Here is a 13,221-nt window from a genome sequence, read left to right on the forward strand (position 1 = left end):
CTCTGCCAACAACCACGGAGGCCCCCAAGCTCCAGATGAGACCCACAGCTGGAGCTGACACCCTGGTATGGCCTGATGAGACTCTGAACACCGAATCCAGTCCCCCCATGCCAAGACACCCATCTATAGAAACTGCGAGATAATAAACTTGAGTTTTATAAACCACTAAGCTTATGGGAATTTGTGATGCATCAATAAAGAACTAAAACAGGCCATATTATACCTTTTCTTTGTCTTGAAGAAATGAGCTAACATACAGATGTTTTTCTCAGATACATAAAATTTATTCCTTTAAGTGCAAACACTTTATGGATATATATATATTATCCATTCATCTGCCTTATTCAATAGTGCTTAGTACAATGTCTAATAGTTAAAAAATCTACCAGGTAACAAATATCTGTTGAACAAAGAGTGTGTGGAACCATCTAACTTTTTCTCCATTTCTCAGACTACCTAGTGTTATCAGCATCCATTATTTCCTGGGCTCTGTGATGAATTGTATTCCTGGAGCTCCACGCCTGCTTTCTTTCACTGAGAGAGGGTTATGCTCCCCTACACCTTTGAAATGAGAGGTGGCATGTCATTTACAAAAGCCAGCAACAAGCAGAATCAGTGTGGTCACTTCCATGCAGAAGCTTTGAATCATTTTGTGTTTCACCCCCTTTTTTTCCCTCTGCTGTGGTCACTGGTGTGTTCAGGTAGGGACTGCAAGGTCTGGAGTGAGCACCGTGCGATGCTGCAAAGCAGACCCCAGCCAATCCACAACTGGCATAAAATCAGTGAATCTTTCCTACTCCAAGGCACTGAGATAGTAGGGTGTTTTGATACCAGGGCACAAGCTACTCATGTTAGTTACCTCACCTAGACTCCAATAATGCTGATGCCCTCCAGGTGACTAAGAAGTGCATATCTGCTTTCCCTGAGTACTAACTATCTCTTGGACTGGTGCATTTTCTTGATTCCTCCCCAACTGGTCATCATCTTTAAATGTATCCCTTTAAACGATAGGGTTCTTTTATTCCATGCACAGTGCCAAGCCTAGAGTCCTGAAAAAAGACTGTACAAAATGAAAGCATGCACAGGTTTTGTGAGAATTCTTTTATTTGTATTTGCTTTCAGAACCATGACCATATTTCAGATGGAAGGGTACCTTCCACTTGGGTGAAACATTAATTAGAAACACAGAAACGGATATAAAAAAATATATATGTGCAAAGTGTTCAACAAAGCTTTGTTTCTAAAATGGTTTAATCCAAGGAAGTCATCACCAAGTAACTGTCCTTTCTCACCAAGCTCTAAAGCCTGTGAGTACCACAATCAGACTGATATCAGACTCTTCCCTTCATCCCACCATTGGCTGAGACCATAGGGAACCACTAACGTGACTAGTTATTGGGTGTCCACATTGCTTTCCCTGCATCATTGATGGAAGATCATCTCCTACTTGGAAAATGATTCCTATACTAGATGCTATGCTGTAGAAATTCAAAGACTATGTAGCCTTTGTCCTTCATAAATGTGTAAAGATTTGCAAAGCTAAATTTTTCAGTTTGAATTGGAGACATTTTCTTCTAAAATAAACACAGTAAAAGGTTTAGAGTATACAGAAATGCAGAAGAAACCATGCCTAATGAGATTAAGAGCCACTGGAAATTCCCTTTCCGCCATTGCTCTCTGCTCAGCACCTGTCTACACTAGCTCAGTGTGGAGACAGACGAGGGGCTACTGGTCAGCTCTCCATGAAGTCTTGAAGCCTCTTCCCTATACTCCTTCCTCAAATACCTATTTCCCCAGAAATCCCACTGTTCCCTTCTTCCTCCTACATGATGAGGCTTTTGTATTTGTGAGAAAATTCTCTACATTGTTTTACTCGATCACCTTCATCAGGTTTAACGTTATCATTTTCTTTCCTACTCAGAACCCCCCAAAAAGCCTCCAGTTTCCTCTCAAATCAGATGAAAACTGGCCGGCAGCTATTACAAGTTCTTTGTCGAAGGACCACAGTGACCTCCTGTCCAAGCAAAAGACAAGGTTCCTGGTCTGGTTCATGACCCCAGGACCACTCGGCCTCTATGTGGCACCAAGAGTAGGGTCCTTGCCATGTAGCACCAGGTCAGGACACTCCACTTCTTGCATGAAACACAGATTGACTGCTATCCCCTAGCCTGACATTAAAGACTCCACAATCTTGCCTTTCTAACCCAGTCTTCCCCTAATATGTTCCCCCTAAAATTCTTACCTGAGTTCACTTATTTACTATGTTTCTCTGCCCTGGAATTCCTTTCATCTCTCTCCTTTCCTTCTTTCTCTACTTCCAAGGCCCTATTTAAATCCCATTTTTTCCATACAGTCATCCCAGCCTGTGTTGCAACCCCAGGGACTCCCCTGCTCTGAATGCCTTCTGGCTCCTCAGTAACTTCAGACGCTCATGAAGAACAGGGTCACCTGTGCCTATAGTGGGCCCGGTACCGTGCTGGGTGCGGGGTCTTTAAAGGAAGCCCTTTGCGAAGCTTTCCTTGCTCTGATGGAGCATGAGATCTTGACTTAAGAAGATAAACATCACTGTATTCCAGCACTGTATGCCAACTTGTCACTAACCACAAACCAGTATGTGACATACTGTGTCACTCATTTGACAGTATTTGCAAAAGTGCACGACTGAGACAGGCTTGGAACAGACCTCGAGCTGGGGCCTGGTATATAAGGGAGCCTCTCTTCAGCAATCTAAAAGCTTTGTGAGTCAGAGACACTGTAGCACTGCTTTGCGGCTCCACAGTTTCCAAGATCGATACAGCACACGTGGCTGCGCGTCCTAATGAAAAGTGCAGACTCGGAGGCAGAAGGCCTCGGCCTGAATTACACCTGAGCCACTTACTAGCTGGGCTGCTGAACAGATTCCTCTATGCCTCAGTGTCTCCTCTCTAACATGGAGGTAACAAATGCACATGCCTCACAAAGGTTTTTTTTTAAAAATATATATTTTATTGATTTCTTATGGAGAGGAAGGGAGAGAGACAGAGAGTTAGAAACATCGATAAGAGAGAAACACCGATCAGCTGCCTCTTGCACACACCCTCTACTGGGGATGTGCCCGCAACCAAGGTACATGCCCTTGATCAGAATCGAACCTGGGGCCTTTCAGTCCACAGGCTGACGCTCTATCCACTGACCTAAACCGATTTCGGCTCACAAAGGTTTTGAGAAAATTAAACGGGATGGTGCACCTCAAGCACTTTGCACAATGCTTGGCACACAGCAAAAAAGTCAATAAACGTTAGATACTTTTATGGAGTCACAATCTACCCATTAAGAGAGTACCTGGCAATCCAGTGATATCTTTCTACTACCCCTAGGAAAACACCTTCTGCATAATTGGTCCTCTTTTACACTTAAAACCTAATCTTGAAAAGAATCCTTTTTAAACCCTGTTTCTGACTGCCTGCAGGACCCCGGGCAAGATTCTGGTGTAAGCCACCCCTACCCTGAGCTGTGGGCAGGGTGCTGTCATCTCATCGGAGGACCAGCTTCACTCCTGGCTCTGCTGGGTGAGTAAGGGAGGGTTAGGGACAGGCTGACCTCAAACCTCATGATTTTCCCAAGACCTTACAGGCACCCCTGCGGAGCCTGGGTTTTTGTTAATAGCACTGCCTTTTCCCTCTTAGACATGTGCTAGTTTGGACAATAAATGACTCAACCACCCTCGTTATAAAGCCTGCTTTTCAGTTTTCCCTCGAAAAATGGAGCGTAGTGGGGGATGAGGGAAATGAGGCTGCGTTTAAAAGGAGCTTTGCTGCTCATTAGCCTTGTGTCCTTGGGCACTGGGTGAACTGGGCCGATTGGGAAGCTCTGCTCACTAGTAAAATGTGAAGGATTCTGCCTGCCTCAGGAGGCTGTGTGACTGGTGTGAGAACGCCCAGGGCCTGACACAGGAGCTGTCCTAAGGTGTGAGTTCACTTTCCCGTATTTTCCACCCTGCGTATGTGTGTGTGTGTGTGTGTGTGTGTGTGTGTGTGTGTGTGAACAGAAAGCAACCCCACAGCGCTCTTTTCTGAGGTTCCACTGCATCTGCAGGGCACCCCGCCTCCCTGTACATACACAGGTTTCCCCTCCCCCAGCATGGGGAGAAGGCCCCTCTGAGGCATGTCCCAGAGCTCTCAGGAGAAGGAGGGAGAGACCCTGTGGCTCCCGGTTACAGTCCTTAGCTGTAATCATTCAATTACACCCTTTTATGTTCTATTTTACTGCACCTGAAAGGGGCAGGGATATCTGGATATCTAATAGCTGCATTTACCGGGAGGTGAGCTGCTAAAAATAGCCCACAATCTGCGGGCGGGCTTCCAGGAAATGCTCCACTTGCTAGAGCTCAGAAGTGGAGAGTGTGTGCAGCGAGCCCTGCAGCAGAATCACTTGCCCATGCTGCTTCTGGAAGGTTCAGGGCGGGGGTCTTATTTTTTTAGCAGGTGAACTAGAATCTTAAAGGAATCTGAGCAATTACAAAGACAGTTAAAGTGTAATACTGAAAGGTTTGCAGGGCTTATATAGAAATGACTTTACACGAGTTATAAATATAATGGCCCTCGGAATTTATACAGAGATTGGATCCAGGACCGCTGATACCAAAACCTGCAGATGTTAACGTCCCTATGCACATCCACCTGTATATTTAAAATCTCTAGATTACTTACAATAACTAATACAGTGTAAATATAATACTATGTCAAAAGTTGTTACGCTGTATTGTTTAGGGAATCATGACCCTCCCAAAACATCCTATCTACTAAAATAGTAATATGCAAATTGATCATCACTCCAACACACAAGATGGCTGCCCCCATGTGGACACAAGATGGACACCACAAGATAGCCATCAGGGGATGGCAGTTGGTAGGGACCAGGCCTGCAAGGGACAGCAGTTGAGGGTGATCAAGCCTGGAAAAGAGGGCAGTTAGGGGTGACCAGGCTGGCATGGGAGTGGTTAGGGGGTGATCAGGCCCGGTCACCCGCAGGGAAGTTGGGGGTGACTGGGCCTGCAGGGGAGCACTTAGACATCAATTAGGCTGGCATGGGAGTGGTTAGGGGGTGATCAGGCTGGCAGGCAGAAACAGTTAGGGGCAATCAGGAAGGCAGGCAGGCAAGCAGTTGGGAGCCAGCAATCCTGGATTAGGAGAGGGATGTCCGACTGCCTGTTTAGGCCTGATCCTGATAGGGGTCCCAGATTGGAGGGGTGCAGGCTGGGCTGATGGATACCCCCCTCCCCCAATGCACAAATTCCATGCACCAGGCCTCTAGTAATAATAATAATAATAATAATAATAATAATAATGATGATGATGTCTGTGCAATATAGAAGAAATTGTTGGTAAGCTTAATTACATAGCACACCCAGCTACAACATGACATTTTTTAATGTTTTTAATCTGCTCTTGGTTGAATCCAAGAATGAGGAACCTACAGCTACAAAGGGCTGACTGCACTATACTGCCAGCACCAAACATAATTTATATTTTATTTCCCTCTAAATGACATTTCAAGCCCTTAGTGATGATACCTGCTTTTGTCTATTGATCCTCTCACACCTCAAGAGAGGCAGTAAGTGGATACTTTTCTAAAAAAATAAGTAAACAAAGTGAAAAGATTTTAACTTCACAAATGGGTGCTCCTTGCTGTATTTCATATTATTTAGCACAAAAGATGTCCGGTTTCTCATAATTCATACAAAGAGCAGAGACAAAGCATGATTCCAATAAGTTTTCATTGTTAGAATTCCGGAGCTGGCATTTTTCTTAAGTTTAAATGCTTTATGAACAATGTTGAACACAGCTTAATGCCACTACTTTTTCTCATTTGAACAGAAGTGAGTTATTAAAAGGTCAAACGTTACGAATGATTCTTAGGGAAGAATACTATGGGAATGGAATACAATGCAGATATAGTAAGCAGTGTTTTTAAAATGTCAGGACTTTTCTTTAGTAAACATTGAAGAATGAGGATAAAAATTCAAAGTTGAATTACTAATTTCTTTTGAACTTTAAAATAATAAATGAGACTATAGCACTGCCTGAAATTAAGATAGTGTATAATCATTCATCTGCTGGGGGGAAAAAACAAAATTAGGTTTTCTCTATATTTTTAATTAATTGAACTATTTCTTTAGGATTAGGATTCACAAAGACATTTTGTAAATAAGTTTTCCTACTGCACTTTTGACAAAACAAACAGTGGGCTTAATTAAGGGGATGCTTATGGAAGAGTTAACAATGTTTTGTCATAAACACATGTAGTAGACAGCAGTATTTTGAAATGGGAATTGATTCCACCTTAGACTTCAGTTTTATTTCAAATTGTTTATTTCTATAACAGGGGGAAGGGATGTTCCTAATGAAAATCTTTCAGTCAGCTATTAATGAATCACTTGTGGTCAGGTTCACAGACAAAAGCCTTTTCATTGACTGAGTTGGGTCAGATTTCCACATTTTCATACCCTTTCTCATCCATGAAGACAAATCAAGGCAGAGTCGGAGGGCTGAGGGCCACACACCATTGCAAATTTATGAAACAGGGGAAGCAATCAAGAAATTTACTTCAAAGAAGGGCTCTAACTCCAGGTTTTCCATGAACAGTGTGACATTCTTGTCCAATTTTTAAATGTTTGGGCCACAGCATTTTCCTTTGTGCTGGGTCTCAGGACTGTTCTGGTCCCAGTTATATCTAAGTAGCCATGTGACATTTGTCACATCCTCCAAAATTTTCAACCTTCATTCCTGTCAAATTATGGGTGGACAGGCCTTTTCTGAAGTCACAGCCTACCAATTCCATCTATATTTCTTGTATTTTCTCGCATGTCTATTTTTTTTTTTTTTTTTTTTTTTTTTAGTTTGGGTTGGATAATTATTTGCATATTAATAAAATTTAAGAACTATTATTTGTGCTAATGAAGTTTCAAAATTTAAGACAGCCCTAGCCAGTTTGGCTCAGTGGATAGAGCGTTGACCTGCAAACTGAAAGGTCCCAGGTTTGATTCTGGTCAAGGGCACATGCCTGGGTTATGGGCTTGATCCTTAATGGGGGACTTGCAAGGGGTAGGCCATCCATAATTCTCTCTCATCATGGATGTTTCTATCTCTCTCTCCCGCTTCCTTCCTCTCTGAAATCAATAAAAATATATTTAAAAATTTTTAAACAAACTTCTTAGTTCCTTCTTCTTGGTCTTGTAACAGTTTAATAAGTCACCTTTTAACACCTTTTTCTGAGGTTACAATTTTAATTGCAAAACAAGTGCAATTTAGAGAACCAAATAACAGAAAGCAATAGAAATGGAGCAGAAGAAGAAGAAGAAGAAGAAGAAGAAGAAGAAGAAGAAGAAGAAGAAGAAGAAGAAGAAGAAGAAGTGGAGGAGGAGGAGGAGGAGGAGGAGGAGGAGGAGGAGGAGGAGGAGGAGGAGGAGGAGGAGGAGGAGGAGGAGGGGGAGGAGGAGGGGGAGGAGGAGGAGGAGGAGGGGGAGGAGGAGGAGGAGGTGAAGGAGGAGGAGGAGGAGGAGGAGAATGGAATGGGGAAGGCAACCAAGGTCAGAAAAGTAAGCAATTAAAAGTAACACCGTTTTGTTTAGTAAATGAAGAAGTGTTTGATATACTCACTGTGTGTGTGCAGAAGAGGAGGCAGCGTATCACTAAAAGAGAGAATACAAGAGATGATTAAAAGTCAGATATTAACCATTTGCCTATGGGTTTTGTGTGCCATTTTTTATATTCATTGCTCTCCCACAAAACTAAGACATAACTAATTACATAGTGTTGTTAACACAGGATATTGAGGTTGTAATAATATGACAGAACCCTTGCAAAGAACCCTTGAAGTTCACAACTTATTTCACACAGTCCTTCCGTAAATATTATCTAAGAGGTATTGAATAAGAGCTATTTGTTTTGTGTTTTTAAGAAAGAATTCACTTATAAATAATTAGGACATTTTTTATTTAGAGAAATAGATAGACAGATAGATAATAGATAGATATCACTATGCTAAGTTTTTATGAAATTGCTAATGTGTGTATGTGTTTGAGAGAGAAAAGTATTGTCAAATCCTTTTGATATGAAAAAGCATTGCATTGGAATAGAAATATGTAGCTGAGCATGCTGTGATTTTAATTTTATGTCTTAAGTTACTGTAATGAAATAGTAGATATTGATACACATTTTTTTAAAAACAACCTAAGCCCTTTGCTCATGTAGGTAATAACTGCTCTGCTGGGAAAGCTACTGCTTCAGGCAGCGCTTGCAGAGCCCAGAGAACCATCTCCCGAGTCACTGCACATGAGACCCCTTCTCAGTTTCCCTGGTTTCTAGTTACCATGTCCCTGAATCAAGGATAAACAAGCTTCACTCCACTAAAAGCAGCAAATCTGATCAAAACTTACTCAGTCTTACTTCTAGCCCTAAGACCCAGTGACTATGTTAACTCATGGCTAAAATGCAATGAAATTTTTTATTTCCAAGGTAGTGATAGGTAGAAATAAATACATGAAAAGACAAGCCAGCCATCAGAAAGTTATCACTGATGGTTCTCTCTCCCACTTCCAGCCACTCTCTGGTCTTGGCTTCTCTCCCACTCTCCCCCTCCCACTACCTGGTTCACCAACCCAGAGGCTTGTCAGCTCACACCAGTAGACTAACAGCTATACCCCTTGCTTCCATGATTCCCTCCCTGTGCTACACTCACTCTTCCTAAAAATGACTGTATCATGACTGTATTTGACCCCATGCTCAAATCTTATGTTATAAAGTTCAGATTTGGCCTCGCACTCAAGACTCTCCATGATTCTCAGCTTTTCTTTTCAGCTCTACTAGTGGCCCAATGTACAAAATTCATGAAAGAGTAGGCCTTCCTTCCCCTGGCTGCCGGAATCGGCTTCCCTCTGGCACCTGGGACAGGGGCTTCCCTTACAGCCCGGCTTCATCCGGAAGGTCATCCAGAAGTATTTCTGGTCTAATTGGTATATTATGCTTTTATTATTATAGATGACTCTCCATTTCTGGACCGAGAGAGACACTTGGCTCTAGATTAAACTAGCCCTCGATTAAACATATGCTGTCCTGTTGCTGCAACCTTTTCATGCTGTTCTCACTCTCTCCCACATACTATGTGTTGGACAGGTCCTCCCCACCTGTTAGAGTCTTACCCATCCTTTATTGCCAGGTTCAAGTCTTCTTCCTCTCTCCTCGGAATTCCATTAATAAGTCATGGATTTATTACTAATCTTGCTTTTTACGTTTACTCTTTTAGTTAATAGTTTTACTTTCCAGTGAATTTATTGTTTCTCCCTCCAGCTGGGCCATGAGGTCCCTGAAGAATTGACTTCAAGTTTTGCATTTATCTGACCCCTGCCCACTTACACCCAGATCCTCATTTAGGACTTCCTAAGTGATATGAAAAATGATTATAAAATGCAACCATGTCCCTTGATGTTATGCTTACATGCAAAATCAAACTGTCCATCAATGTGAGTATTCCTTGACCAGAGCTGTCATCAAATAAAATTTACCTACTTGGTAAAGTATGAAATATATAGAATTTACACATGCTTGCATTATTTATTCTTAGATGTCAACAGTCTTTCAAGTACTTACATTAAGAAAAGTCAATGAAAAATGATAGGTAAAAGTATTAAATTATTCTCTCATTTTTCATTACTGACATTAAACGGGATTCTAGTCTTTAGGCATAAGATTTATCACAATCAATTGTTTTGATATAAAAAACTTGAAAAATGTTCCCTTCCTTTCTCCTTTTAACCAGCGTTCAAATAAATAATAATAATGGTTCTATCATAGACCAAATATTCTTTCTTGTGATTCACAATTAAAATTCTATGTGACCTGTAATTTTTTTATAGTACTATTATAACTTCAGGAAAAAAACTTAAAACAAAGTCTAATTAGTTTTAAGAATTCATTGTGTTTTTAAAAAAAGAAAGAAAAATTTCAAAATAAAGCTTTGGAGGTATGAAGGAGCTACAACCACACAGCTCTGCTAATTAGAAAGAACAAATTGAATCAGCTTTGGTGATCAGCTTTATGGGGTTTCTGTGGTGAAACTTTCATGCCACAGCAGTCACACCTCCCCGTCTCCTGATTACCCAAAGTGTTCTCAGAGACAAGGAGCTATTTTTAATTAAAAAGAAAAGAAAAAAAGAATTACATTATCATCGTTGGAAATGGTTGTGATTTTAGCTAATGGAGAACAGTCTGCAAAGCCTAGTTTTTGCATTACCTTAATTTTTTTATACAATAAAGCAAAAGATCTATTTCTAGGACATGTCAAGGTGTTAAGTTTGTAGGAATTAGCTTTATATCTGGATGATGCTTTGTTACAAACCACCTTGTATTTACATTATATTTTATAACCTGGGAGGGGGGAAATAGAAAACTATAATAAGAAATTAGAGAGGCAGAAGATGTAGGTGATTTTCCTGGCTTTCCTTCAGGGAATTTCTGGTGCTGTACCCAGGACCTTTAACACCAAGGGGGGGAATTTTTCTCTGCAACTTCTTGCTGCAGGGCCCCTGGAGAGGACAACATGGCCGCTATCCATGCTCCTACTTTAGCTGAATTGGCGCACTTTCACCAAACTGGCCGGTGTTTACGCCTCTCAAAGTCCCATTCTCAGAGATGCAGGAAGATGTCTGGGGTATTCTCCTGCCTGTATTATTTAAAGGCCACATTTGCCTGATTTTTCTGAATACTTCTTATACTGCCTATGTTTTCTTTCAGGAGTTTTATGGTTTCAAGTCTTACACTTAAGTGTTTAATACATTTGGAGTTTATTCTTCTGTAAGAATGTGGTCTGGTTTCATTTTCTGGCATATATCTGTCCAATTTTCCCAGCACCATTTATAGAATAGACTGTCTTTACCCCATTGTATGATCTTTTCTCATTGGTAAAATATTAATTGAGCATATAGACAGGGGCTTATTTCTGGGCTCTCTATTCCATTGATCTATATGTCTGTTTTTATGCCAGTACCATGTTGTTTTGATTAATGTTGAATACTTTTTAATTATCATTGCTATTGAGTTATAATTTCTTAAATATGTTGTTGCTGTTGTTCTAATGAACTTCTGCGCTGTTTGTCTTTCAACACCATCAAGTTCTGTTTCTTTGGAACACATAATGCTATATTTGCAAATGCAGCCCTATTGCTGAGAGTACCTTCAATGCTCCTGGAAACAGGCCCTCATGTACCCAGTGCTGTCAGAGCACATGTCCTCCCCACAAAGATGGAGAGATCATTTTACCCCCACACGATGTCACACTTGGTCACTGCAAAGCCCTTTCTCCATCTCTCTCATGATCTCACAGAGACCTTTCAGCTTCTTCAGTGTTACCCCAAACCTTCAGGCCATTACATATACCCTGGACAAGAGAGATTAGGGAAAATTTCCACCATATAAAGATTCTAGTACTAATACCTCCACCTCTCTTCAGCCAAATAAAACATGGAAGTCAACTTGGGCCCACCCAAGCTCATCAGACAAATCCAGGAAGTTTCAGTTTCCCTTAGACCCACCTTGAACCCTCTTGGCTCCATATATGTTATAAATGTGAAGCTAAAGCTCAAGTCCCCATACTATTTGGACCACAGATGGCCAATTAGGGCATCTATTCCCTTGCTGTTGTACTTTAAACCTGGCCTTGATATTCACCTTAACCACATTTCACTGAAAACATTTGAAGAACGATGTTATATGGTCTTCTCTGCCCCAGGTAGGAACTTCCTCTAGAGATGGACCTGTCCTTTTGTAGAGTGCTCCAAAGAGACTGGGCCTGCTCTCAACCAGGACTTAGAAAATTGGGAGCACATTTGAAAGATGTTATAGGATGATTAAATATTCAGAGCACTAAGAATAATGGAAGAAATCAAAAGGCTCCAAGGCAGCATCCCAGAGGAGAAAATAACATGTGTTTTGGAATCAGAGAAACATAGTTAAATGCCAGCATTGTCTTAAGTGTAACTGTATTTGCCTAGCTTCTCCGAGTCCCAGTTTCCTAACCTCTGAAACAGAAATTATATATACTTTACAGGTTGTCTTTATTGTCTAATGTTTACTAAGAGATATTAGAAACATAATGGAAATGAAAAATGAGTAAAATAGAACTCATAGTTCTCAGAATTAAATGATTGGAAAATGTGGGAACTAAAACTCACATTATAAAAATAGTAGAAATGATGCCATCCCTTCCCTTAAACATAAGCCAACCACAATTAGGAGCCCTTGAACCCAAAGAGCTCTTAGAGTTTCAGAATACAGAAACAGTAAGACTGGGCACATCAGCTGCCTTATATCAAATAGCCACTTCCTTCCACCTAAAAATTATTATATGTTTTTCATGGATTGGGGATCTATAATGATCTGCATTTTATACCCACTTAAGTATAACAAGAAACTTCAATTTAAGATCAGCTAGTAAAGTTTTAAGTTAATAGTCATTACTTTCTATATTCTGAGTTCAAATATATGTCATTTTCACAATTACAGGATAGAGGAAGAATAGATAGATAGATAGATAGATAGATAGATAGATAGATAGGTCGATAGATAATAGAGATACAGCTTCTCTCTCTCTCTCTCTCTCTCTCTCTCTCTCTCTCTTTCTCTCTCTCTCTTTCTCTGTGTGTGTGTGTAACTACTGATGCATACTAAAATAGAAAAAAAATCCCATTAGAGTTCATTGATATTTTTCTTGAGCTTCTGTTTAAAGAAGATGGCTTTGTTGTACTAAGGGTATTTTTGATTTGCAAGGTTCACTTTGTATTTGAAGTAACACACACACACACACACACACACACAAAAAAAAAAAAAAAAACTTTCATAAAGATGAAACAGTGTTTTTGTTATATAAAGAAAGTTTTTGTTTGAAATATCTTCAGGTAGCAGTAATAAACAGGAATATTATTATATTATGTAAGTTTTATTATATGGAATGACTAATTTCAAAAACTAGCAAATTGTCCTGACCTGCAGTAAGGATTGATAAGATGCATCTTAACGATGCCTTAAGAGGCTGCTTGCTGTCAGAATAGAGTGGTTATACACCCAGCAGGGGTTTCCAGAACTTCTCCTTGCCTGGAAGAATCAGTTGAAGCAACATGTCAGGAGAAACATAAACACTGAAAAAACACCTATGCAGGCTCCGTGCATTTACCACTTACAAACTGGGGAT

The sequence above is a fragment of the Pipistrellus hanaki genome (assembly GCF_964339955.1).
Source record: "Pipistrellus hanaki genome assembly, chromosome: 7".
Classification (NCBI taxonomy): Eukaryota; Metazoa; Chordata; class Mammalia; order Chiroptera; family Vespertilionidae; genus Pipistrellus; species Pipistrellus hanaki.